This window comes from Mobula hypostoma, chromosome 16, assembly GCF_963921235.1.
Source record: "Mobula hypostoma chromosome 16, sMobHyp1.1, whole genome shotgun sequence".
Taxonomy (NCBI): Eukaryota; Metazoa; Chordata; class Chondrichthyes; order Myliobatiformes; family Myliobatidae; genus Mobula; species Mobula hypostoma.
The window spans coordinates 62,277,191-62,303,403 of record NC_086112.1 but is presented as its reverse complement, the minus strand read 5'-3'; the positions used below and the strand labels follow the sequence as shown (position 1 = coordinate 62,303,403).

Here is a 26,213-nt window from a genome sequence, read left to right as displayed (position 1 = left end):
TGAAATGAAGTCTAATTCGCTTTCCTTTGTGAGTACACACTCTTTATTGTCACACAGAATTTGCATACATAATAGCAAATTTTAAAAAATATTTATGATGACATATGTTAGGTTTTTGAATGATGTTCAGGCCCATGAGGAAATGCTTTTTGCCCGTTGGTAGGTACAGAGGATTTACTGCTCATTTAAAAAACGCTGCGCCTGACTTTTTTTTTGCATACACTGTATGCACTGTCAGCATAAAGCTGCGGAAAAAAACTGGAGGACGTTTGTATGACACCCTTGCTGCTCCAATGGTGGTCGTCAGCTTCATCAAATTAAAGGTTCTTTTGGACAACTTTGTGAGGAAAACCGTGAAGATTTTCACTGGCTACTAATGCATCTAGAGGTCTGGTGGTTATCAAAAGGTAACTGCCTTGGTCACTGTGTTGCACTTTGTGGCATTTCTCAGTGATGAGCAGCTTGAAGAACAAATTGTTGCTCTTGACATATTTTTACCTAGATGTATTTGAAAATTTCATTTATTAAACTAACAGTACAAAGGGAAAAAAGTTACAATCTCATGTCATACAAAGAGGTTATTACTGTTTCCCTTGGTGAACTCAAACTTTTCAGCAGCAATATTGGACATTGAGAGTTTATGCAATTTCCTTCACTGGCCACTCTTAAAATAGAATTGCAAGATGATTATCTGATTGTGTATCTTGACCATTTGAAACAACTGCACACTGATATGGAATTTCAGTCCATTGACCTGCTGGAGATGCATATTCCAGACTGGGTGGTGGATCCATTTGGGGTGAATCCAAATGATGTGACACCACATCACAAGAATGTTGTATTGAGCTGCAGAGAGATATAACAACTTAAGCAAAATTTCTGGATAACTAGTGATATTCAAAATAAGTTTCCACAGCTCTGGGAGAAAGCGTTATGGGTGGTATATATGTGCATTTTCCCCTCAGTCTCGGGTCCTCTACCAGAGATCTGGGAGTTTGATGGTTCAGCACAGTATCCTTGCTGTTCCTAGCAGTGTGCCTTCTGGACCGAAATCTCAGATGTTGTTCCTGCGATTTGTTGGAGCCACTCTCCCAGTCCCGGTGTCATAGCTCCAAGTGCTCCTGTCACCACCAGGATTACTCTGGCTTCAACCTTCCACATCCTTTTTATCTGCTCTTTCAAGTTCTGGTATTTCTCATATTCTTTCTTCCCGATCTTATTGTCACATCTATTACTATTGCTTTCTTCTGTTCCTTGTCCAATATTACTGTCTGGTTGGTTGGCCAGTATCTTGGAAGTCCCACAGGATCTTGGCTCTGTCAGTCTCCATGACCTTCTCGGGTGTTTCCTATTTGGACTTGGGGATGTCCAATCCATACTCAGAACAGATGTTCCTGTACACAATTCCTGCAACTTTGTTGTGCCACTCTGTGTATGCTGTCCCTGCCTGCATCTTGCACCCTGCAGCTATGTGCTGGATAGGTTCAGCTGATTCCTTGCACGGTCTACATCTTGGGTGATAGACCCCTGCTGCTATTGCTGTTGTGCTCAGTGTCTGTTTGTGTGCAGCCATGAGCAGCACCTCTGTGTTGTTCCTCAGCTCTGCCATTTCCAGCCATTGGTAGGGCTTCCTTTGCCCTGATAGCCACCTCTGATAGCTGGCGATGGGACATCTTGTGCGGTGGCTTGTCCTGCCATGGCCTCTGGTTCTCTGGCTCTGCTTCACCCACTTCCATATCCCCTGCCTGCTGGATGTTTCATATTTCTTCCAGGACACTTCCAAGTCCCCATCCTCCTTTATTCTAGCCTTCCTTCTACACACATACTGTTGCTGCCCAGGTTAGGACCTGGCCAGATTCAAACTCGAAAGTTTCCATCTCAATGTCTTCCTTGGTTGTAACGGATGACCATGACGTCTTCTGTGCCTTGTCCTGCCCTTCGCTCTCCATAGCGCACTGCAGTTCTGCCTCCCTAGCCACTGGATCTCACTGCAGACCTCATTTCCACCCCCCCCCCACCCCCCAAGTCCACCAGAGCTGACTTTGCAAGCTTGGAGAAGCTCGTCGCTATCTCACGGGGGTATAAGGTCACGGCTACCCTCACCTGGTTTAGCCCGCCTGTTGAAGTGGATGTTACTGGGGTGTGGGCACTGTCACATGCCAACAGCTACTGGGAGCTACAGGTGAGAGCTGAGTGTCTGGTGGGAACCAAAGGTGAGTGAGTTGCCCTGGAATGGAACATGACAAGCCCCTTCACCAGAAGAGCTACACCTCCCTGGACACTTCACACATTTCATATGTATAACACATACATATTAACTGCATATTAGAATATTCACTACAGTTGACCAAAAAAACTTTAACAGAGACTATGGAGGGTGTGGACCACAGTGGAAAATGAAAGTCACAAGTGGACCATGAGCTGAAAAAGGGGCCGAGAACCATTGATCTAGAATAGATCTTAAATATAAAGTAATCTTATCTCTAAATTATTTTACACAAGTTAGTCAATTAATTTATTGCACTTAAAGACTTAAAGTCATTTAACTGAGATGACAGTCATTTGTCATTCATCTCGGCAAAATCTATTGGACAGTGGTTATATTTCATTAGGAGTTTGTGGAGATTTGGTTTGTCACCTAAAACACTCAAAACCTCTACAGATGTACCGTGGCGAGCATTCTGACAGGCTGCATCACTGTCTGGTATGGGGGGAGGACTAGTGCAGAAAGTTGTAAAATTCGACAGCTCTATCATGGCATCATGCATAAGGATTCCCATCACCCAGGACATGCCCTCTTCTCATTGTTACCATAAGAAAGGAGGTGCAGGAGTCTGAAGGCAAACATTCAGCGATTCAGGAACAGCTTCTTCCCCTCTGCCATCTAATTTCTGAATGGACATTGAACCAATGAACACTACCTCACTTTTTTTCTGTTTTTGCACTACTGTTAATTTAACTATTTAATATACATATATACTTTGATTTATTTTCTATATTTAGCATGTATAGCATTGTACTGCTGTCACTGAATTAACAAATTTCACATCATAAACCAGAGATATTAAACCTGATTCTGACTGGATTTCTATTAGCCCCACACATTAACAAACATGGACACAAGCCTTTTCAGCCAGTTTTAAAATATTGGAGATCTTGTCCAACCAAATGTGCAGTAAGCACAGTGACCTTTCTCCAATTCCAGTTAAGTTATCATCGTACTTTCTCTCTCATATCTCTATATCTCAATTAAATGTGTAGATGTTTGTAATTAATTATTCCCTTTTTCCCTTACCTACATGAACTAAAATTTGACTGTGGTTGATAGTGACTCGGTGAAATAGTGATTCCACTACTTAAACAGCAACTTAAACTCTTTTCTAGTTGACAAGAGAAGAAGAAGCAATGCAAAGTTATCACAGTGAAGACCCTCTCACTCTGAAGGTTGACGGCAACACGGCTATGCTTTCTCTCTGGTGTCAAAATTCATTAACATGATTGCATGTTGCATGGTCTGTCCAGTGCTCCAAAATATTGAACTCTCCAGATTATTGCATAAATCCTTGCCATTCTCCATTTTTCTGATGACTAATTATTTTATTATACATAAGAACATTGCCCCTCTCTTTATGTTAAGCAGTTTTGGTTTCTTCTGCTCTGTAAGTGTGAGGCCACTGGTGAAGATGATGCATCATCTGAGGCATACATTCTCCCCTGTGATAAGCATGTAATGGATTCCCTAGAAACAGGAAGTGATTCTCAGTAATTAAGTGGATGGATCATCAGGGCTAACAGGCAGTAAAAAATGATCAAAGCATTAGTGTAGACTGTACTACAGATAGAATAGCAAGCAAATGTTTGCTGAGTTAATGTGTTGCTCAGAATAGAAACATAGAAACATAGAAAATAGGTGCAGGAGTAGGCCATTCGGCCCTTCGAGCCTGCACTGCCATTTATTATGATCATGGCTGATCATCCAACTCAGAACCCAGCCTTCCCTCCATACCCCCTGACCCCTGTAGCCACAAGGGCCATATCTAACTTCCTTTTAAACATAGCTAATGAACTGGCCTCAACAGTTTGCTGTGGCAGAGAATTCCACAGATTCACCACTCTCTGTGTGAAGAAGTTTTTCCTAACCTCGGTCCTAAAAGGCTTCCCCTCTATCCTCAAACTGTGACCCCTCGTTCTAGACCTCCCCAACATCGGGAACAATCTTCCTGCATCTAGCCTGTCCAATCCCTTTAGGATCTTATACGTTTCAATCAGATCCCCCCTCAATCTTCTAAATTCCAACGAGTACAAGCCCAGTTCATCCAGTCTTTCTTCATATGAAAGACCTGCCATCCCAGGAATCAATCTGGTGAACCTTCTTTGTACTCCCTCTATGGCAAAGATGTCTTTCCTCAGATTAGGGGACCAAAACTGCACACAATACTCCAGGTGTGGTCTCACCAAGGCCTTGTACAACTGCAGTAGTACCTCCCTGCTCCTGTACTCGAATCCTCTCGCTATAAATGCCAGCATACCGTTCGCCTTTTTCACCGCCTGCTGTACCTGCATGCCCACTTTCAATGACTGGTGTATAATGACACCCAGGTCTCGTTGCACCTCCCCTTTTCCTAATCGGCCACCATTCAGATAATAATCTGTTTTCCTATTTTTGCCACCAAAGTGGATAACTTCACATTTATCCACATTAAATTGCATCTGCCATGAGTTTGCCCACTCACCCAACCTATCCAAGTCACCCTGCATCCTCTTAGCATCCTCCTCACTGCTAACACTGCCACCCAGCTTCGTGTCATCCGCAAACTTGGAGATGCTGCATTTAATTCCCTCATCCAAGTCATTAATATATATTGTAAACAACTGGGGTCCCAGCACTGAGCCTTGCGGTACCCCACTAGTCACCGCCTGCCATTCTGAAAAGGTCCCGTTTATTCCCACTCTTTGCTTCCTGTCTGCTAACCAATTCTCCACCCACACCAATACCTTACCCCCAATACCGTGCCCCCAATACTGGAATATAAAGGAGATAAAAGGGTTGGGACTTTGGATGGAAGTAGAATCATAGAACCATTACGGTGTAGATGGAGGCTGTTCAACACGTCAGGCGCATTGACCCCCAAACAGTAAACTCGATGGATCAGTTACTTAACATACCAGGTTTATCCATTTTCCCATTGATGAAACATTGATAAACTCATAGCTGTAAAGAATTGTCAACAAGAATATCTTTAGTGACAATTATATATATTTTTTACTGCCCTTGCCTCAAGAATGCAGCTCAAATATAATTTGGTCTTCAAAGATTGTGGCAGGGCTGTAATGTAATGCATCTTTCTAATCTACAAATATTTAAAAAGTTACTTAGGCTGTGTGGTAGCTGTAAATAATCGATATTTGTTCCTATTGAAAATAACATGCTTTGATCAAATCAAGCTTTGATCATTTGAATCCAGAAAATTTACCTTAAAATAAATAGATCATCACCACTCTTTATGTTAGCTTAGACTGCTGATCCAAGGATGCCTGTAGATCAAATACAATAAAAAAGCAAATTTCACAACATGTTCAATTATAATAAACCTGATTCTGAAATAACTGAAATACATGTGTCTCAACTGTATCAGTGAGGGAACCACACATTAATGCTCTGAATGAGAATTAACCCAGTGGTTAATTGACAACAGTTCCACCTTGTAATCTTGAAACATATTTAATTATGTTAGGGCTGACTTTGTGAGAATAGAAAGGCATTTAGGAAATTGAGAATGAACTTCCTCTTACTTTTAATTCTCCAGTTACATGTTTGTCTCTAAAAATATGCACAATATACTCATCCTTTTACTGAGTAGTTTTATGCTAGGAGTACAACTCCATAAAATAAGATTTAATGTTTTTAACTTATATGATGGACTAAGGTAGTACACTTTGAAGAAATATTTAGTAGTACAGAAAAACAAGTTCAATTCTGGACTAATGGGTGTTTATTTTGTGTAGGATCTAAAGGCACCTATAAATAGTTAGTTGAACCCAACATTGAATATAGAGTAGTGTAACTACAGGACAAAAGTCAGCCATAGACGATGTCACAAGACAGTTTCTAAATTATATTATAGACATTGAGTTCCAGATATGGCAAAAATAGCATCTTCCATTATTCTGGATTATTTTAATCAATATTCTTTTCAATAGCTTATAATTCTTAGAATAATTTTTATTGATACAATTCTGCTTCACTGAACTCTTCTTCAAAAGTGAAGGACTTCAGCTGGTCTATTTGCTGAGCCTTCAACAGTGGCTGTAAACACTGAGGAAGTTATTCTCCATAGTTTCTCTGACAAATCTCCTGATATCTTCAGTAACCCCCACCCCACCCCCAATCTCTGCTTTCAAAATATTTTTCAAGGTTCTGTAGACCAATAATGTAAATGCTCTCCTCATTAAACAACAGGCAGAGTTAAAGCAAATGTGCATGAAATTTAAACTATACAGTACTGTAAATTTGTTAGAGAATCAATACGCCAGGTCGTATCTGTGGAAAACAAAAAAAATAGTGTTTCAAGATGAACATTAATCAATAAAAGAAATCACAATTGATAATTTATTTTAAACAAATACCGAGATAGTTAAAATTGAGTAGAGAGAAAAAGAGGAGACCTGCTGGAATGGACGAGTGGATTAAAAGTAAACATGACTGATGCATGGAACAGAGGGCGGCAGTGAGAGAAGTAAGGAAGGGTGGGTTAAGAGAAGCTGTTCATGATCACAGTAGATTGGTTGAGTGTGAGCAAAGTGGCAAAAATATCCATCAAGGAGAAATATGGGCCCTTGCCCTATCTCGGGTGGGAAATGTGGATAGCATGGGTGACGTAAGGCCAGTGATGTTATGGGGATGGAACTGGACTCTCTGACGGTGGTGTCTGAAAAGAGGATGCTGTCCAAGTTGCATGCCATCTTGGACAATGTCTCCCGTCCACTACATAATGTACTGGGTGGGCACAGTAGTACATTCAGCCAGAGACTCATTCCACCGAGATGCAGCACAGAGCATCATAGGAAGTCATTCCTGTCTGTGGCCATCAAACTTTACAACTCCTCCCTCGGAGGGTCAGATAACCTGAGCCAATAGGCTGGTCCTGGACTTATTTCCTGGCATAATTTACATATTACTATTTAACTATTATGGTTTTATTACTATTTAATTATTTATGGTGCAACTGTAACGAAAAACAATTTCCCCCGGGATCAATAAAGTATGACTATGACTATGACTATGACAGATTTTCAATGAGGAAGTCTAAATTGAAGTGCAATTTTTATTCCTTACTAAGAACCTTGTAGTACAACTTTTTATTGAATGTTCTTGGTTTGCTTTGCCAGAAAGGCCTGGTACTGTGCAGCGTCTTCAAATAAATAAATATCTCTGCTTATTTTTCCAGAAATGCAGTATTCCAAGAGGAATATCCTGTTAGGTAGTTGTAGCTGGAGCAACCAGATTGTGCAAAAGTTTTTGAATGAAGAAAATTCTTTTTAACAACATTCATATTATTCGCTTTACACTTCTGCAATTTTTTATATAAAAAGTTCCAAACACATTGTATTGAAATTACAACCACAAAATGCCACCTACTTTAAATTCCATTGGTCAGCAATGCTTCCTGGTACTATAAAACTCCAAAAATTAGCTATCCTATTATTTGAAAATCCTTACTTAACACATTTGGTTCCCAACTCATACAACCCCATTCAACAAATCAGAAATGTATTACTGTGTAACATTTGAAACGTGAAATAAAAGTGCTAATACTCCTGACAATAAAATTAATGGAATATCAGCATGTCAAGTTGCATCTGTGAAAAAATATTTTAAAAGTTATTTTTTAAGTTACTTGCGGGAGTATTAATATGAATAGCATTCTATAGTCTGGATGATCTACCAGTTTGGCAACTACCAAAGATTTGTGCATGCTGTATTAACAGAAGTATTTACTGTACTGAATATGTATTCAGATGTGTAAGATTAAAATAGGATGTTAGCTGGAGAGTAGACCTCAAAAATCTCTCAGTACTGTACTCTGATTTGCTTACAATGGATTGCTCCTTCAGATGTTCCTTTGTGCTAATCTCCTCATTTTGAAGAATAACCCCCTGGGCCATTAAAATCTGTATATTGTCCAAATAATGTACAAAGGTTACAGAGTTGTACTTCAGATTGTATAAGACCTAGATTGTCCCTAGCTGGGATACTGGTGCCATATTTTTGGCTTGACATGAAGACATTGGAAAAAATATGAAAGAGATTCACTAGGGTGGTCTTGGGATGGGCAAATGCAATTGAAAGGACAGACTGGAGAAGTTAGATTCATTCTCTGAAGAGGAGGAAGGCTAAGAGTCTTAGCTTTTAAGCAATAGAATATTTTGTTAGTATAAATAAAGACTTCATGTTCCTAATGAAATTATTGCCAGCAAGCCCATGTTCAACATGCTTGACAAAAGAACCAAAGAAAACATGAAGATTCCTTTCGTTTTACATAAGTGCTAAGAATTCAGAATATACCCTCCAATAATTATCAAGAAAACAGACTGATAGTATGCAGTAAAAAGTATTTGTATTTGAAGTTGAAATTTGCAGGACTCTGACTGGAAAAGGTGGATGGAAATTATTAAAACACTCTTTAAAAAAGCTAGTACTGATCCAATGGTTATGTAATTTCTGCTGTTTTAATAATCACTGGATTAAATCATCACTGAAATGTTACTCATGCAAAATAAAGGTCAAAAGGTCAATGTGAGGCCACACCACAGCAGAGGCAGAAAAATAGGAGCCTGAGGAAGCAACTACAATGTAGATATTTTTAACTGAGTTCATGGTATCCAGTCAGGTGCCAAATAAATATAACCACTGATAATAGTCCTACAGTATGTGGCAAGATTTATGTCAAGTTAGTTGTTGAGATGTTATTCGAGAAAGATGGTAATCCAAAATAGGTAATGTAGTTCATTAAATTCTGGAGACAAGCTAGAACAACAAGCAATATCCATCCTCTTTAAATATGTAAAGAAAAGGTGGCAGAAGGCCATACAACCCTCAAACCAGGTTCACCATTCAATATCACAAGATCATAAGGCATAGGAGCAGAATTAAGCCATTCAGCCCATCGAGTCTGCTCTGCCATTCCATCACAGCTGAACTCGGATCCCACTCAACCCCATACACCTGCCTTCTCGTCATATCCCTTGATGTTCTGACCGATCAGGAAACGATTAACTTCTGTCTTAAGTATACCCATGGACTTGGCCTCCAGTGCAGTCTGTGGCAGAGCATTCCACAGATTCACTACTCTGGCTAAAAAAAATTCCTCCTTATCTCTGTTCTAAAAGGTCGCCCCTCAGTTTTGAGGCTGTGCCCTCTAGTTCTGAATACCCCCACCATAGGAAACATCCTCTCCACACCCACCCTATCTAGTCCTGTCAACATTCTGTAGGTTTCAATGAGATTACCCCCCCCCAACCCACCCGCATTCTTCTAAATTCCAGTGAGTACAGGCCCAAAGTTGCGAAATGTTCCTCATGCGTCAACCCCTTCACTCCAGGAATCATCTTCGTGAACCTCCTCTGGACTCTCTCCAATGACAACACATCTTTTCTGAGATATTGGGCCCAAAACTGTTGACAATACTCCAAGTGCAGCCTGACCAGTGTCTTATAAAGCCTTAGCATTATCTCCTTGCTTTTATGTTTGTATATTCTATTCCCCTTCAAATAAATGTCAACATTGCACTTGCCTTCTTTACCACAGACTCAACTTATAAATTAACCTCTTGGGCGTCTTACATGAGAACTCCTAAGTTCCTCTGCACCTTTGATGTTTGAACCTTCTCCCCATTTAGATAATAGTCCACACTTTTGTTCCTTTTACCAAAATGCATTATCATGGATTTCCCAACACTGTATTCCATCTGCCTCTTTTTTGCCCATTCTTCCAATTTGTCCAAATTCTTCTGTAATCACATTGCTTCCTCAGCATTACCTCCCCCTCCACCTATCTTCGTATCACCCACAAACTTTGCTACAAAGCCATCAATTCCATTATCCAAATCATTGACAAACAATGTCAAAAGTAGTGGTCCCAATACTGACCCCTGAGGAACACCATTAATCACAGGCAGCCAACCAGGAAAGGCCCCTTTTATTCCCACTCGCTGCCTCCTGCCTGTCAGCCATTCCGCTATCCATGCCAGTACCTTTCCTGTAACACCATAGAATTTGATCTTGTTTAGCAGCCTCATGTGTGGCATCTTATCAAGTGCTTTCTGAAAATCCAAGTGACATCCTCTGCCTCACCTTTGTCCACCAGTGGTTCAATATCAACTCACACCTCCCTTTTGCTCTTTATATAACTGAAAACAATTAGTATCCTGTTTTACATTATTGGCTTGTTTACCCTCATATTTCATATTTTCCCATCTTGTAGCCATTTTAGTTGCCTTTTGTTGAATTTTAAAAGCTACTCAATAATCCCACAAAATTTTTTTTTAGATTATGAAGACACGTAGTCCTCTTTTATTGTCATTTAGTAATGCATGCATTAAGAAATGATACATTATTTCCTCCGGTGTGATATCACAAAACACAGGACAGACCAAGACTGAAAAAACTGACAAAACCACATAATTATAACATATAGTTACAACAGTGCAACAATACTATAACTTGATGAAGAAGTCCATGAGCACAGTAAAGTTCAAAATCTCTCAAATGTCCCACATCTCACGCAGACTGGAGAAGGAAGAAAAACTCTCCCTGCCATGCCGACCACAATCCGACTCTGAGTCATCCAAAAACTTCGAGCTCTGATCAGCTGAGCGCCATCTCTGTCCGAACGATTTGACCTCCTTGTCGGTCGCCAAAAGCAAAATGTTGCTACCTTATATGCCCTTTCCTTGGCTTTTATGCAGTCCTTAATTTCCCTTGTCAGCCATAGTTGCCTACCCCTGCCATTTGAGAATTTCTTCTGTGGGACATACCTATCCTGTGCCTTGTGAACTATTCCCAGAAACTTCAGCCACCTCTGCTCTGCCATCATCCCTGCCAGTATCCTCCTCCAATCCACCTGGGCACGCTCCTATCTCATGCCTCTGTAATTCCCTTTGTTCCACTGTGATATTGATGTGTGTGATTTGTGCTTCTCTCTCTCAAACTGCAGTATGAACTCAGCCATATTGTGATCACTGCCTCCTAAGGGTTCCTTTACATTAAGCTCTGTAATAAGATCTGGGTTATTACACAACACCCAATCCAAAATAACCCTTCCCAGAGCAGGCTCAAGTACAACCTGCTCTGCAAAACCATCTTGTAGGCCTACAACAAATTCCCTCTCTTGCGATCTGACACAAACCTGATTTTCTCTATCCCCTTGCATATTGAAGTCTCCCATTACAATTGTGACATAACCCTTATTATATGCCCTTTCCAACTCTCTTTGCAATCTCAACCCCACATCTTGGCTACTACTTGGAGGCCTATGTATGACTTCCATAATGTCTTTTTTAACCCTTGCAGTTTCATAACTCCACCCACGAAAACTCAACATTCTTTGACCCTATATTACCTCTTTCTAAAGATGTAATTTCATCTCTTACCAAAAGAGCCACATCACCGCCTATGCCTTCCTGCCAGTCCTTTTGAAACAAATTACATCCTTTGGTGTTAAGCTCCCAAATATGGCCTTCTTTCAGCCACGACACAGTGATGCCCACAATGTCATACTGACCAATTTCTAATTGCGCCATGAGTTCGCCCACCTTGTTCCAAATGCTATGCGCATTTAAATACAGCACTTCAGTCTGCATTCTTCACCCTTTTGAATTTTGCCTCTGTGGTACAATTTAACCCTTTGCTCTGTCTGCATTTGTAGCCAATCATTGGCTTGTCCTTCCTTACATTCATGTTACATCTTACATTATCTACTTGTAAACCTGCTGGCTCATCCTCAGCTCTATCATCCTGGTTTCCATCCCCCTGCCATATTAGTTCAAACCGCCCCCAGTGGCTCCAGTAAACCTGCCCGCAAGAATATTGGTCCCCCTCGGATTCAAGTGCAACCTGTCCCTTTTGTACAGGTCACACCTGCCCCAGAAGAGGTCCCAATGATCCAGAAATCTGAATCCCTGCCTCCTGCTCCAATTCTTCAGCCATACATTTAACTCCCACCTCATTGTATTCCTATCCTCACTGTCGTGTGGCACAGGCAGCAATCCTGAGATTACTACCCTTGAAGTCCTTTTTCTTAGCTTCCTTCTTAACTCCCTGTATTGTTTTCAGGACCTCATCCCTTTTTCTACCTATGTCATTCGCACCAATGTGTACCACAACTTCTGGCTGCTCACCCTCCCTTTTTAGGATATTGCGGATGCGTTCAGAAACATTGCAGACCCTGGCACTTGGCAGGTAAACCACCATGTGCATTCCCATCTGTCCCCCTAACTATAGAGTCCTCTATTACTGCTGCCATCCTTTTCAGTTTTCCACCCTTCTTAGTGACTAATTCTGTTTTCACATTGTCCACCTTCCCATATGATTTGCAGCTCCAGACTCTGCAGTAACTAACATTGTTTTAAGTCATTTGAAAGAACTGGCGATCTTCAAAACCAGTAGCTTTGGGGCTGCAAACCACACAGCAACTGGAAGCTCAGGGGCCCTCTCTATTTTTTCAAGGAATCTGGCTGCTGGTGAAATATGCAAGTAAAACTGAGACACAGTGGCCTATGGTCTCCACCCTACCATCTTCCTGGCTGCAATACTGTCTCTGGGAAATGAAATTGAAGACCACAGAGCAATACTACAGTACCAGAGAGATATCAGAGACTGTTGTGCACTGCTTCACTGAGACATGGCTCACCTCCAGCACTTCAGACCCAACACTCCACCCTGGGGCTTCACGATCTACTGCATGGACAGGATGGCAGTTTTTGATTGATAATTAACACATCATGGTGCTCAGACATGATGGTTCTATCTCAGTCCTGCTCCTCTCAACCAGGAATATCTGGTAGTCAAGTTTAGTCCGGTCATCTGCTGAGATCATATAAATGCCTGATCATTTCGGGAGACTTCAACCAGGCTAGCTTGAAGGCGAATCTGACAGACCACCACCAACATGACACCTGCAGAACCAGTGAAGCTACACACTGTTACACCAACATGAAGAATGCTTACCATGCCAACCCATGACTGTTCCTTGGCAACTCCAATCATCTGGCTGTACCCCTACTCCTGGTGTGCATACAAAGATTAAGGACACAGTACCAGAGGTGAGAGTGGCACGGTTGATGAGGTGGGGGGGGGGAGGGATGTGGAGGAGTGCTTACAGAACTGCTTTGAATGTAGACTGGACGTTATTCAGTATTCCTCTTTGGATCGGAGTGAATATGCCACGGCCATCCCCAACTTCATCAAACCTGCGTTGATGGATATGTGCCTCTGAGAACATACTGAGTCTTCCCAAATCAGAAGCCCTGGATGATAGTCCTCTCCATGCAACGCAAGTGTTTCCCCCAGGTGTTCTGGTTTCCACCCACAGTCCAAAGGCGTACTGGGTAGGTTAATTGGTCGTTGTAAATTGTACCGTGATTAGGTCAGGGTTAATCGGGGTTATGAGGCTGGATCAATGAGCCAGAGGGCCTACACTGCACCATATTGCTGAGGACTTTAACTGAGGCTTGCAATGCTGGCGATCCAGAACTGTAGAAGAAGTCCAGGTGAGAACTACAGAAGGCCATCCTGAGAGTAAGAAGGAAATTCTATGTGAAGTTGGAGACACAATTGGATGTAGGCTTTGAATACTATTACTTTCTACAAGTTGAAACCTAATCACATAAATGGCAGTGATGTTTCACTCCCCAATGAGATCACACTTTTTATGCACACTTTGAAAGAGAGAACAACAGTACACCCGTGTAAATCCCCACAGCATCTGGCAACCCTGTCACCTCTGTCTTGGAGACCACTGTCAGAAGAGGGTGAACCCTTACAGGGCATCGTGCCCCAGTGGTGTAACTGACAGGGTACTGAAAATCTGACTGGAGTGTTCAAGCACTTCATCATCTGTGCATCAACTCTTCAACACTAATCAACAAGTTTCAACATCTGGGCCTCCCTCTGTACTACTAACTTCTCTGCCAGCGGATCCTCAACTTCCTTACTTGGAGACCACAGGTAGTGCAGATTGGTAATAACACCTCCTTGCTGACAATCAGCATCGGTACAACTCAGGGGATGTGTGCTTAGCGCACCGCTGTACTCTCTCTACACCCATAATGTGTGGCTAGGAGCAGCTCAAACACCATCATAAATTTGGCAATGTTGGTAGAATCTCAGATGGTAACAGGAGGGATAGAGGAGAGAGATATATTAGCTGGTTGAGTGGTGTTGCAATAACACAACCTTGCACACAATGTTAGTAAAACCAAGGCATTGATTGAGGACTTCAGAAAGAGGAAGATGGGAGAACACACACTAGTCCTCGTTAAGGGGTCAGTGGTGGAAAGGATGAGGAGCTTCAATTTCATGGGTATTGAAAAACAGAGGATCTTTCCTGGACTCAACACATTGATGTAATCACAAAGAAGGCATGTCAATTGCTCTGCTCCATTAGGAGTTTGAAGGGATTTGGTATGTTACCAAAGAAAACTTTTGTAAATTTCTTTAGATGTACTATGGAAAACATTCTGACTGATCTCATCACATCCTGGAATGGAGGCTCCAATGCACAGAATACACGTGAGGCTGCTGCAGAGGGTTGTAGGCTCAGCCAGTTCAATCATGGGAACAACCCTCCCCACCAATTCTTACATCTACAGGGGGTAGTGCCTCCAGACGTGGCATCCATCATTAACAACCCTCACCATTGAGACATGACCTCTTTGCTTTACTACCATTGGGGAGGAATTACAGGACCCTGAAGACCCAGAGTCAACGTTTTCGGGACAGCCCTTGAAGCAATAAGAAATGGGAGCAGAATTAGGCCATTTGGCCCATCGAGTCTGCTCCACCATTTCATCATTGCTGATCTATTTCCCTTTCAGCCCCAATCCCATGCTTTCTCTCTGTAACCTTTCGTGCCCTGACTAATTGTGAATCTATCAACCTCTGCCTTAATATACCTAGTGACTCGACCTCCACAGCTGCCTGTGGCAGCAAATTCCACAGAGTCACCACTCCTTGGCTAAAGAAATGTTTTCTCTCTCCACTCTAAATGGATGTTCCTCTAGTCCTAGACTCCCCAACCATAGCAAACATCCTCTTCACATCAACTCTATCGAGACCTTATTCGATAGGTTTCAATAAGATTCCCCACTCCCCCCGCCCCCCCACAATCCTTCTAAACTCCAGCAAGTACAGGCCCAGAGAGTTCAATCACTGCTCATATGATAACTCTTTCATTCCTGGAAACATTCTTGTGAACCTTCTCTGAATCTTCTCCAATATCAGAACATCCTTTTGTAAATAAGGGTCCCAAAACTGTTCACACTACTCCAAGTGAGGTCTCACCAGTGTTTTATGCAGCCTCAGCTTTACATACTTGCTTTTATAAACTAGTCCTCTTGAAATGAATACTGACACTGAATTTGCCTTCTGCACCACTGATTCAACCTGCAAATTAACCTTCAGGGAATCCTGCACAAGGTCTCCAAAATCCCTTTGCACCTCGAATTTTTAAAATTTCTCCCTGTTAGAAAATACTCTGTGCTTTTATTCCTTCTACCACAGTGCATGACTGTACACTTCCTAATTGTGTGTTCCATCTGCCACACCTTTGCCATTTTGCTAATCTGTCCTTCTGCTGTCTCTCTGCTTCCTCAACATTACCTGCCCCCCCACGTATCTTTGTATCAAATGCATATTCGTCCTCAAAGCCATCAATTCCATCATCCAAATCATTGACATACAACGCAAAAAGAAGCGGTCCCAACATAGACCCCTGTGGAACACCACTAGCCAGCCAGGAAAGGCTCTCTTTATTCCCACTCTTTGCCTCCTACCAATCAGCCACTGCTTTATCCATGCTAGTATCTTTCCTGTAATACCATGGGCTCATAAGCAGCCTCATGAGTGGCACCTTGTCAAAGGCCTTCTGAAAATCCAAGTACACAACATCAACCGATTCTCCTTTGTCTATCCTGCTTGTTATTTCTTCAAAGAATTATAGCACTTTTGTCAGGCAAGATTTTCCTTTGAGGAAATCATGCTGACTGCGGCCTATTTTATCATTGCCTCCAAGTACCCTGAGACCACATTTTTAGCAATCGACTCCAACTTCTTCCCAACCATTGAAGTCAGGCTAACTGGTCTATAATTTCTTTTCTTCTGCCTCCCTTTCTTCTTGAAGAGTGGATTGATATTGACAATTTTCCAGTCCTCTGGAACCATTCCAGACGCTAGTGATTCTTGAAAAAGCATTACGAATGCCTCCACAATCTCTTCAGCTACCTATTTTAGGATCCTGGGGTGCAGTCCATCAGGTCCAGGTGACTTATCTACCTTCAGACTTTTCAGTTTCCTAAGCACCATCTCCCTAGTTAAAGCAACTGCACTACTTCTGCCCCTTGACAGTCTTGAACTTACGGCAAACTTCCACAGTGAAAACTAATGCAAAATACTTATTCAGTTCACCCACCAATTCCTTGTCCCCCATTACTACCTCTACAGCATCAATATCAATGATCCAATATCTACACTCACCTCTCTTTTACTCTTTATATATCTGAAAAAGTCTTTTGATATCAGTCTTGATATTTTCAGCTATCTTACCTTTATATTTCATCTTTCCCCCCTTATGGTTTTTTTTTAAGTTGCCTTCCGTTGTTTTTCAAAAAAAAAATCCCAATCCTCTAACTTCTCACTAAATTTTGCTCTCTCTTTTGCTTTTATTTTGGCTTGACTTCTCTTGTCAGCCACAGTTGCATCATCCTGCCTTTAGAATAATTTTTTGGGATGTATCTTTCCTGCGCCTTCCGAATTGCTCCCAGAAACTCCAACTGTTGCTGCTCTGCCGTCATCTGTTTCAAGGAGATGCCCCCTCATTCTTCTGAACTCCAATGAATACAGGCCCAGAGCCATCAATTGGTTCTCATATGGTAACCCTTTCATTCCTGAATTATTCTCATGAACCTCGTCTGAACCCTCTCCAATGTCAGCACATCCTTTTGTAGATAAGGGATCCAAAACTGCTCTTGATAATCCAAGTGAGGCCTTACCACTGCCTAATAAAGTCTCAACATTGCATTCTTGCTTTTATATTCTAGACCTCTTGAAATGAATATTCACTTTGCATTTGCCTTCCTTACAACCAACTCAACTTGCAAGTTAACCTTTAGGATATCCTGCATGAGGACTCTCTTTGCATTTCAGATATTTAGAAAATAGTTTATGCATTGATTTCTTCTACAAAACTGCATGACCATACACTTCCCGACACCATGTTCCATCTGCCACTTCTTTGCCCATTCTCCTAATCTGTCTAGATCCTTCTGCAGCCTCTCTGCTTCCTCAAAACTACCTGCCCCTCCACCTATCTTTGTATCATCTGCAAACTTGACCACAAGGCCATCAATTCAATCATCCAAATCATTAAGATATAATGTTAAATGAAACGGTTCAACAGCAACCCCTGTGAAACCCCACTGGTCACCGGCAGCCAACCAGAAAAGGCTCCCTTAATTCCCGCTCTTTGCCATGAACTCCACTTTGTTATTCATTGTTTGCACTATTTGTTTGTGTTTGTAACATAGTAATTTTTATCCCTTGCACTGTACTACCACTGCAAAACAACACATTTCACTGTATATGTCAGTGCTAATAGACTTGATTCTGGTTCTGATTGTGAAATCTATCAAGTTCAATCTTGAGTGTACTCATAAACTAGGTAGAGAAATCAAAAGGAATAGTCTCCATAAAAGAAAAACCTTTTCTATCTCATTCCTATACGTATCTCACCAGAAGACTGAGCCCTTATGTTTGCATTCTTCTGCTTAAGAAGACCCTTGTTGTCTAGCCTCTCAATACTTCACAGAATTTTGTACGCATGAATGCGATTATCTCCTATTTTTCAACATTCCTGTGAGCACTGGTAAGCCTCAAACGTCACCCTCTTCACACCTCCATCCCAGGGATCAACCTATTCAATCTGTCCCATGCCAAAGAGGATATCCTCTTTTAAGTACAGAGCCAAAGTTGCAGACTGTCTCCCATGAAGTCTCACCAAAGCCTCAGCAAGATTTCCTTCCTTTTCTGCTAAAATAAAGGTCAAAAATTAAGGCCTGCTTAATTCCTTGCTGTATCTGAATGTTTATGCTCTGTGTCTCATGAACCAACTCAACAAGATCCTTCGTACACCAGTCGCATCTCCCCCCCCCAGTACAATAAATATTGTTTTTTTAAGTATTTATCAAGTTATTAAACCTCATATTTCCTCCCATTATCATCCACCTGTAACCTTATTGCCCACTCACATAATCTGCCCATAACATTTTGGAGACTCTTTACAACTTCCTAACAGCTCAGTTTCAGATCACATTTGCATCGCCATAAAATTTGAGTACACTATGTTCCGTTTTATCAATTAATAGCAATGAATAGCTAGGGTCCAACATTAATCTCTGTGGTACCCCCCTAGTGTCAGTCCCATTCCAAGGAAACCAAGTGCTGAACATTATCTGACACTTGGAATGCTGCTGAAAGGAGGGAGGGTACAGTAACAGTGTGTGTAGTGCTACTCAGACCGGCTGGGATAGACTCACGTATCCATCTACAATTTTGCTTTCTCTTCAGGAATTTGCAGAGCTCCAGTCCAGGTGGTTGTGTTTAATTGATCATATTCCAGACAGAAAAACATGCAAGACTTCATTCCAAAGCATTAAAATGCAATTATGACTCATTTTCCATTTTGGTCACTTTAGATTGGCTTAAATCGACTAAAAGATTAGCTTGCCCGGTGGTGGAGCAGCCCAAGGTCAAATACTGTTCAGCTGGTCTGAACAGCTCCAATTATATATGATCAAATGACAGAAGTATAAAGATTTTCAATTTACAATTCTTTCCTCTGGTGAGTGGACTCAGTTTTGTTGTAGATTTGTCCCATGGGCTCAAATCATCCTCTGTGATTTCTCTTGAACGGTATATTTCAGTTGCAAACTAGCTGACTCTGATCCAGTCCTTGTCTGGAGATGGCAAATATTGAGAGGATGCCCATCCCAAGGAAACCAAGCACTGGAATTTATCTGACTCCCAGAATCATTGCTTGTCATAAAATAGGCAGGATCCCCCCCAAAAAACTCAACAAACCAATATATCACGACTGCAACAGATGAATTACAATGCTATCATTGTTTAAGTTAGGCACTAGCTTCTGAATGTGGCTGTAGGAAACTGCAGCTGTGCCCCATTTGTTTGAAATTGATTCTTCTGACATTGTGGCATTTAAGAAATGTTGGGCACCCTCACAACATTTGACCATATAGCCATAAGACATTGGAGCAGAATTAGGCCACTTGGCCCATTGTGTGTTCTCTCCCATTTGAGCATGGCCGATACAATTCCCTCTCAACCTCAATCTCCTGTCTTCTCCCGGTAACCTTTCATGCCCTGACTTATCAAGAATATGTCAATCTCTGCCTTTAGATCTGCTGACCCAGGTCTGCACAAGAATACCAGATACCAGAATGGATCCTGACCCGGATCTGGGCCGTACCCTCCAAATATCCGGACCTGCCTCTCGGTTTTTTCGCACTACTTTACTTCCCATTTTTCTATTCTCTATTTATGATTTATAATTTAAATTTTTTATATTCACTAATTTTAACTATTTTTAATATCTTTAGTATTTAATATTTGTAATCCAGGGAGTGTGAAGCGCAGAATCAAATATCACTGTGATGATTGTATGTTCTAGTACCAATTGATTGGCGACAATAAAGTATAAAGTATGACTTGCGGAGGGCTATCTTAAGTGTGAAGAAACAATGCTGAGCGAGATTGGACGCAACACCAGATGCATGTCAACTCTGGCAGGGTTTGCAGGGCATTACTTCCTACAAAATGAAACCCAACATCATGAATGGCAGCATTACTCCACTACCAGACAAGCTCAACACCTTCTAGCCTGCTTTGAAAGAGAGAATATAACTACAGCTGTGAGGATCCCTGCTGCAACTGGTGACCCTGTGATCTCCGTATTACAGGTTGGTGACAGGCTGTCTTTCAGGAGTGTAAACCCTTGCAAGGTGGCAGGCCCCAGTGGAGTACCTGGAAAGGCTCTGAAAACTTGTGCCAACCAAGAGGCCGAAATATTCAAGGACATTTTCACCCTCTCACTACTACAGTCAGAAGTTCCCACCTGCTTCAAAAGGCAACAATTATGCCAGTGCCCAAGAAGAGTAGTGTGAGCTGCCTTAATGACTATCGTCCAGTAGCACACACATCTATGGTGATGAGATGCTTTGAGAGGTTGGTCATGGCTAGAATCAACTCCTGTCTCAGCAAGGACCTGGACCCACTGCAATTTGCCTATCACCACAATAGGTCTATGGTAGATGCAATCTCAATGGTTCTTCACATGGCTTTAGATCACCTGGACAACACGAACATCTATGTCAGGATGCTGCTTGTTGACTATAGCTCAGAATTTAACACCACCATTACCACAGTCCTGATTGAGAAGCTATAGAACCTGGGCCTCTGTACTTCCCTTTGCAATTGGATCCTCGACTTTATAACTGTGTGGATTGGTGATAATATCTCCTCCTCGCTGACGATCAACACTAGTGCACCTCAGGGGTGTGTGCTTAGCCCACTGCTCTACTCTCTGTATACACATGACTGTGAGGCTAGGCGTAGCTCAAATACCATCTATAAATTTGCTGATCATACAACCATTGTTGGTAGAATCTCAGATGGAGATTAGAGGGTGTACAAGAGTGAGATATGCCAACTAGTGGAATGGTGCCGCAGCAACAACCTGGCACTCAACATCAGTAAGACAAAAGAGCTGATTGTGGTCTTCAGGATGGGTATGATGAGTGAACACAAACCAATCCTCATACAAGAATCAGAAGTGGGAGAGAGGGAGCAGCTTCAAGTTCCTGATGTCAATATCTCTGAGGACCTAACCTAGTCCCAACATATCGATGCAGCTATAAAGAAGATAAGGCGGTGGTTATATTTCATTAGGAGTTTGAAAAGGTTAAAGACCCAAAGCACTTGAAAACTTCTATAGATGTACCATGAAGAGCATTCTGACAGGCTACATTACTGTATGGTATAGGCAGGGAGGGGGCTACTGCACAGGACCGAAAGAAGCTACAGAAAGTTGTAAAATTAGTCAGCTCCACCTTGGGTACTAACCTCCATAGTACTCAAGACATCTTGTAGGAGTGGTGCCTCAGAAAGGTTGTGTTCATTATTGAGAACCTCCATCATTCAGCACATGCCCTCTTCTCATTGTTTCCATGAGGATGAGGTACAGAAGCCTGAAGGCACACGCTCTGTGATTCAGGAACAGCTTCTTCCCCTCTGCCATACAATTCATAAATGGACATTGAACCCATGAACACTTCCTCACTTTTTTAATATCATTTCTGTTTTGCACTATTTTTAATTCAATTATTTAATGTACACACATATACTTACGGTAATTGATGTACTTATTTTTTCTTTCTATGTTATAATTTATTGCATTGTACTGCTGCTGCTAAGTTAACAAATTTCACGACACATACCGGCGATAAACCTGTTTCTCATTCTTAAATACACTGAATGATTTACTGGATGTGACAATGAATTCCACAGATACACCAACTTCTGGCTAAAGAAATTCCTCTTCATTTCCGTTCTAAATGAATGCCCTCTTCTCTGATGTTGTGCCATCTGGTCCTAGACTCCCCATTATACAAAACATCCTCTCCACATCCACTCTATCTAGGCCTTTCAACATTCAATAGGTTTCAGTGAGATACCCTAATTCTTCTAAAATCCAGTGAGTAAATGCCTAGGGCCATTGAATGCTCCTCATATGATAAGCCTTTCAAACCCAAAATAATTTTCATGAATATCCTTTGAACCCTGTCCAATTTCAGTACATCCTTTCTTAGATAAGGGGCCCAAAACTGCTTACAGTACTCCAAGTGAGGCCTCACTTCTGCCTTATAAAGCCTCAACATTACTTCCTTGTTTTTATATTCTTGTTTTCTCAGAATGAATGCTATCATTGCATTTGCCTTCCTCACCACTGACTGATCCTGCAAACTAATTTTTAGGGAATCCTGCATGAGGACTCCTAGGTCCCTTTGCACCTCAGATTTTTGAATTTTATCCCTATTTAGAAAATAGGCAAAGCTTTTATTCCTTCTGCCAAATTGCATGACCATACACTTCCTGACACTGTATTCCATCTCCACACTTTTGTCCATTCTCCTAATCTATCTAAGTCCTTCTGCAGCCTCCTGCTTCCTCAACACTACCTGTCCCTCCACCCTATCTTTGTAATGTCTGCAAACCTGGCCACAAAGCCATCAATTTCATTCCCCAATTCATTGGCATACAACATAAAAAGAAGTGGTCCCAATAACAACGCCTATGGAACACCACTCGTCACTGGCAGCCAATCAGAAAGGGCTCCCTGTATTCACACTCTACCTCCTGCCAATCAGCCAAAGCTCTATTCATGCTCGTATCTTTCCTGCAATTCCGTGTGTCACCTTGCCTTTTGCAAATCCAAGTACACACCTCTACTGATTCTCCTTTGTCTAACCTGCTTGTTACTTCTTCAAAGAGTTCAAACAGATTTGTCAGGCAAGATTTTGCAGGGTGAACTCGATCAAAATTATGATCATTATCTCCTAAGGGTTTCTTTACCTTAAGCTCCCTATTCAAATCTGGTTCATTACACAACACCCAATCCAGAATAGCTGATCCCTTAGTGGGCTCAGCCACAAGCTTCTCTACAAAGCCAGTTCATAGGCATTCTACAAATTCTCTCTTGGGATCCAGCACCAACCTGATTTTTCCAATGTGCATACATATTGAAATCCCCCTTGACTATCATAATATTGCCCTTTTGACATGCATTTCTATCTCCCATTGTAATTTTTAGCCCACATCCTGGCTACTATTCAAAGGCCTCTATACAACTCTCATCGGAGTCTTTAATCCTTGTAATTCCTTAACTCTACCCTCAAGGATTCTATATCTTCTAGTCCTATGTTACCTCTTTGTAAGGAGTTGATTTCATTTTTTTACCAACAGAGCCATGCCACGCCCTCTGCCTACCTGCCAGTCCTATTGATACAATGTGTATCCTTGGATGTTAGCTCCCAACTATTCAGCCACGACCCAGTGATGCGCACAACATCATACCTGCTAATCTCTAACTGTGTTCCAAATTTATCTATCTTATTCCATACACTGCAAGCATTCAAATACAACACCATCAGTCCTGTATTTGTCACTCTTTTTGATTTTATCCTCCTGTTACACTGCAACTCATTCCACTGACTGCAATCTTGCTCTATCATTTGCCTGTCCTTCGTGACAGTCTCACAAAACACTGCCCCAAGCTTGTATACCAACCACCCCATCCTCAGCCCTATCATTCAGTTTTGTATCCCCCTGCCAAATTAGTTTAAATCCTCCCTAATAGTTCTAACAAACCTGCCCACAAAGATATTGGTCTCCCTTGAGTTCAGGTGTAACCCGTACCTTTTGTACAGATCCCCAGAAGAGATCCCAATGATCCAAAAATCTGAAACCCTGCCCCCTGCATCAGTGATCTGCCAGCTCATCCTATTCCGACCCTCACTGGTGCATGGCATAGGCAGCAATCCAGAGATTACTATCCTGGAGGTCCTGCATTTCAGCTTTCTACCTAGCTCACTAAATTCTGTCCTCAGAACCTTATCGCTTTTTTTTTCCACCTATATCATTGGTGCCAATATGTACCAAGACTTCTGGCTGCTCACCCTCCCCCTTTAGAATGCTGTGGATCTGATCCAAGACCTTCCTGGACCCTGGCACCTGGGAGGCAACATGCCATCTGAGTGCATCTAAACAATCTCATGTCTACTCCTCTAACCAGTGTATCCCCTATCACTACTGTAGTCCTCTTCAACTCCACCCCCCCCCACCCTTCTGAGCAACAGCACCAGTGACCTAAACACTGTGGCTTTCCCCATTAGGTCATCTCCCACAACAGTACCCAAACTGGTGTACTTATTATCAAAGGGAACAGCCTGGGGGTACTCTATTCCTGCTGTCTATCTCCTTTCCTTCTCCTGACAGACTCCCAGGTATCTGTCTCCTGCAGCTTAGGTATGACCAACTCCCTGTATCTCCTATCTATCACTTCCTCAGCTGCCCCTATGAACCAAAGGTTCATCGAGCTGCAGCTCCAGTGCCTTCTAAAGTTCTCTGAGGAGGTGCAGCTTGGTGTAGCTGGTGCATTTATGGTTATCTGGGAGGCTGGAGGTCTCCCAGAATTCCCACATCTCACACAGAAACACAACACAGCCCCTGGAGCCATGCTCACTGCTCTAACTATGCACTAAAGAGGAAGAATGAGGAAGGATCTTCCCAGATACATACCTTGCCTAAGCCTGTTTTCACCGGCCCAGTGGACCGAAGTCACCCCAATCACATAATGGCTGCTCTGCTTGTCCCTGCCTTATTTTTATTTGCCCTTGCTAATGAAACGCGACATGATTGGGCCACTGGAAAATGCTGAAAACCCGCAAATGCGCTCACGGACCTGTGAGTAGCCGCCTCTTTTGTTCCCGATTTGACTGGGCTGCCAGAAAACCATCAAACCCCGTGAATGCTCCTTGTTAAAATTTCATTCACAGACCTGTAAGCTGCCTCCTCTCTCTCTACGCATGGGCCAGCAGAAAGCTGTCGAAAGCCTGTGAATGCTCCTTTTCAAATCTCATTCGCAGATCTGTGAGTAGCCTCTCAATCACGCACTTGACCTTGAGAAGCCTCCGGGGGGGAGAAGATTACAATGGTTGGCTTTTATTTTGAAGGCATTTTAGTCACTTCTGGCCACTCAGGTTCTCCAAAGACATCGCCCCTCAGAACGACCCACTCCTCTCCCTTAAACCCACCTCCCATTTGCAATGTTGCACCTACTCGCTCACACTCATACTGCTCACACTCACACCTGCTCACACTTATACTGCTCACACTCATACCTGCTCACACTCATACTGCTCACACTCATACCTGCTCACACTTACACTGCTCACACTCATACCTGCTCACGCTCACACTGCTCACACTCATACCTGCTCACACTTACACTGCTCACACTCATACCTGCTCACGCTCATACTGCTCACACTCATACTGCTCACACTCATACCTGCTCATGCTCATACTGCTCACACTCATACCTGCTCACACTTACACTGCTCACACTCATACCTGCTCACACAGGGACAATGACAAACAGAAGCACCACAATCAACTGAAATCATGCTGAATGTAAAGAAAAGCAATGACTGTAACTGGATCACAGCCCTGGACTGGGCCTTTATGGGGAAGAATACCATGCACAATGTACATGGCTACAGCCCGCATTGACTTGTGTTCAGCCAGAATCCATGCCTTTCCTCCTGCTCTAGAGGGCACCACAAGGAGTGACTGGGTTGGGAAACATACTTCAGCACTGGAAGAAATATTTCATATTTCATCAAGGAAGGCTTTCACTGACGGCCGAGTGTTCAGAGAGAGTTCGAAGAGCACTGGGGGCACAGATCTGCCATACAGATGAGAAATATGAGAGGGGGACAACATGTATTACAAAAGAGCAGACAGTACTGAATGGAAAGGTCCTGGAGCTGTCATTGGTCAGGATGGAGTTGTGGTATTTGAGGTACATCATTCCAGACTACGTAAAGCACAAAGAGAAGATGACCAGAACTCCATGGAGAATGACACCAGGAATGAAAAGCACTTCTCTGATACAGTGTCACATAGCACAGACAGTGCTGAGGACCCCACAGAATTGCTCAACAGTAGCACTGGGGACTCAACAAAATTGCTTGAACACAAAACATCACACGTGCAAAGACAATGAGATTTGTAGACCAAGACAGTGGTATCTATTACAAGGCTGAAGTGTTAGGATGAACAGTTAAATCTAGTGGAAGAAACAA

General features: G+C 42.3%; 1 long non-coding RNA gene across 1 annotated transcript in view; it reads right to left on the bottom strand.

Annotated features, from left to right (window-relative positions):
• Window positions 1–24,684, bottom strand: part of LOC134357431 (uncharacterized) — a 91,181-nt gene extending 66,497 nt beyond the window's left edge. Inside the window, exons 1-2 of the long non-coding RNA XR_010020624.1 lie at window positions 24,646–24,684; window positions 21,412–21,579 (exon numbers count right to left, since the gene is read on the bottom strand). This is a non-coding gene — a long non-coding RNA (uncharacterized LOC134357431). The remainder of the gene's footprint in view (window positions 1–21,411; window positions 21,580–24,645) is intronic.
• Between the last annotated feature and the right edge of the window lie 1,529 nt (window positions 24,685–26,213).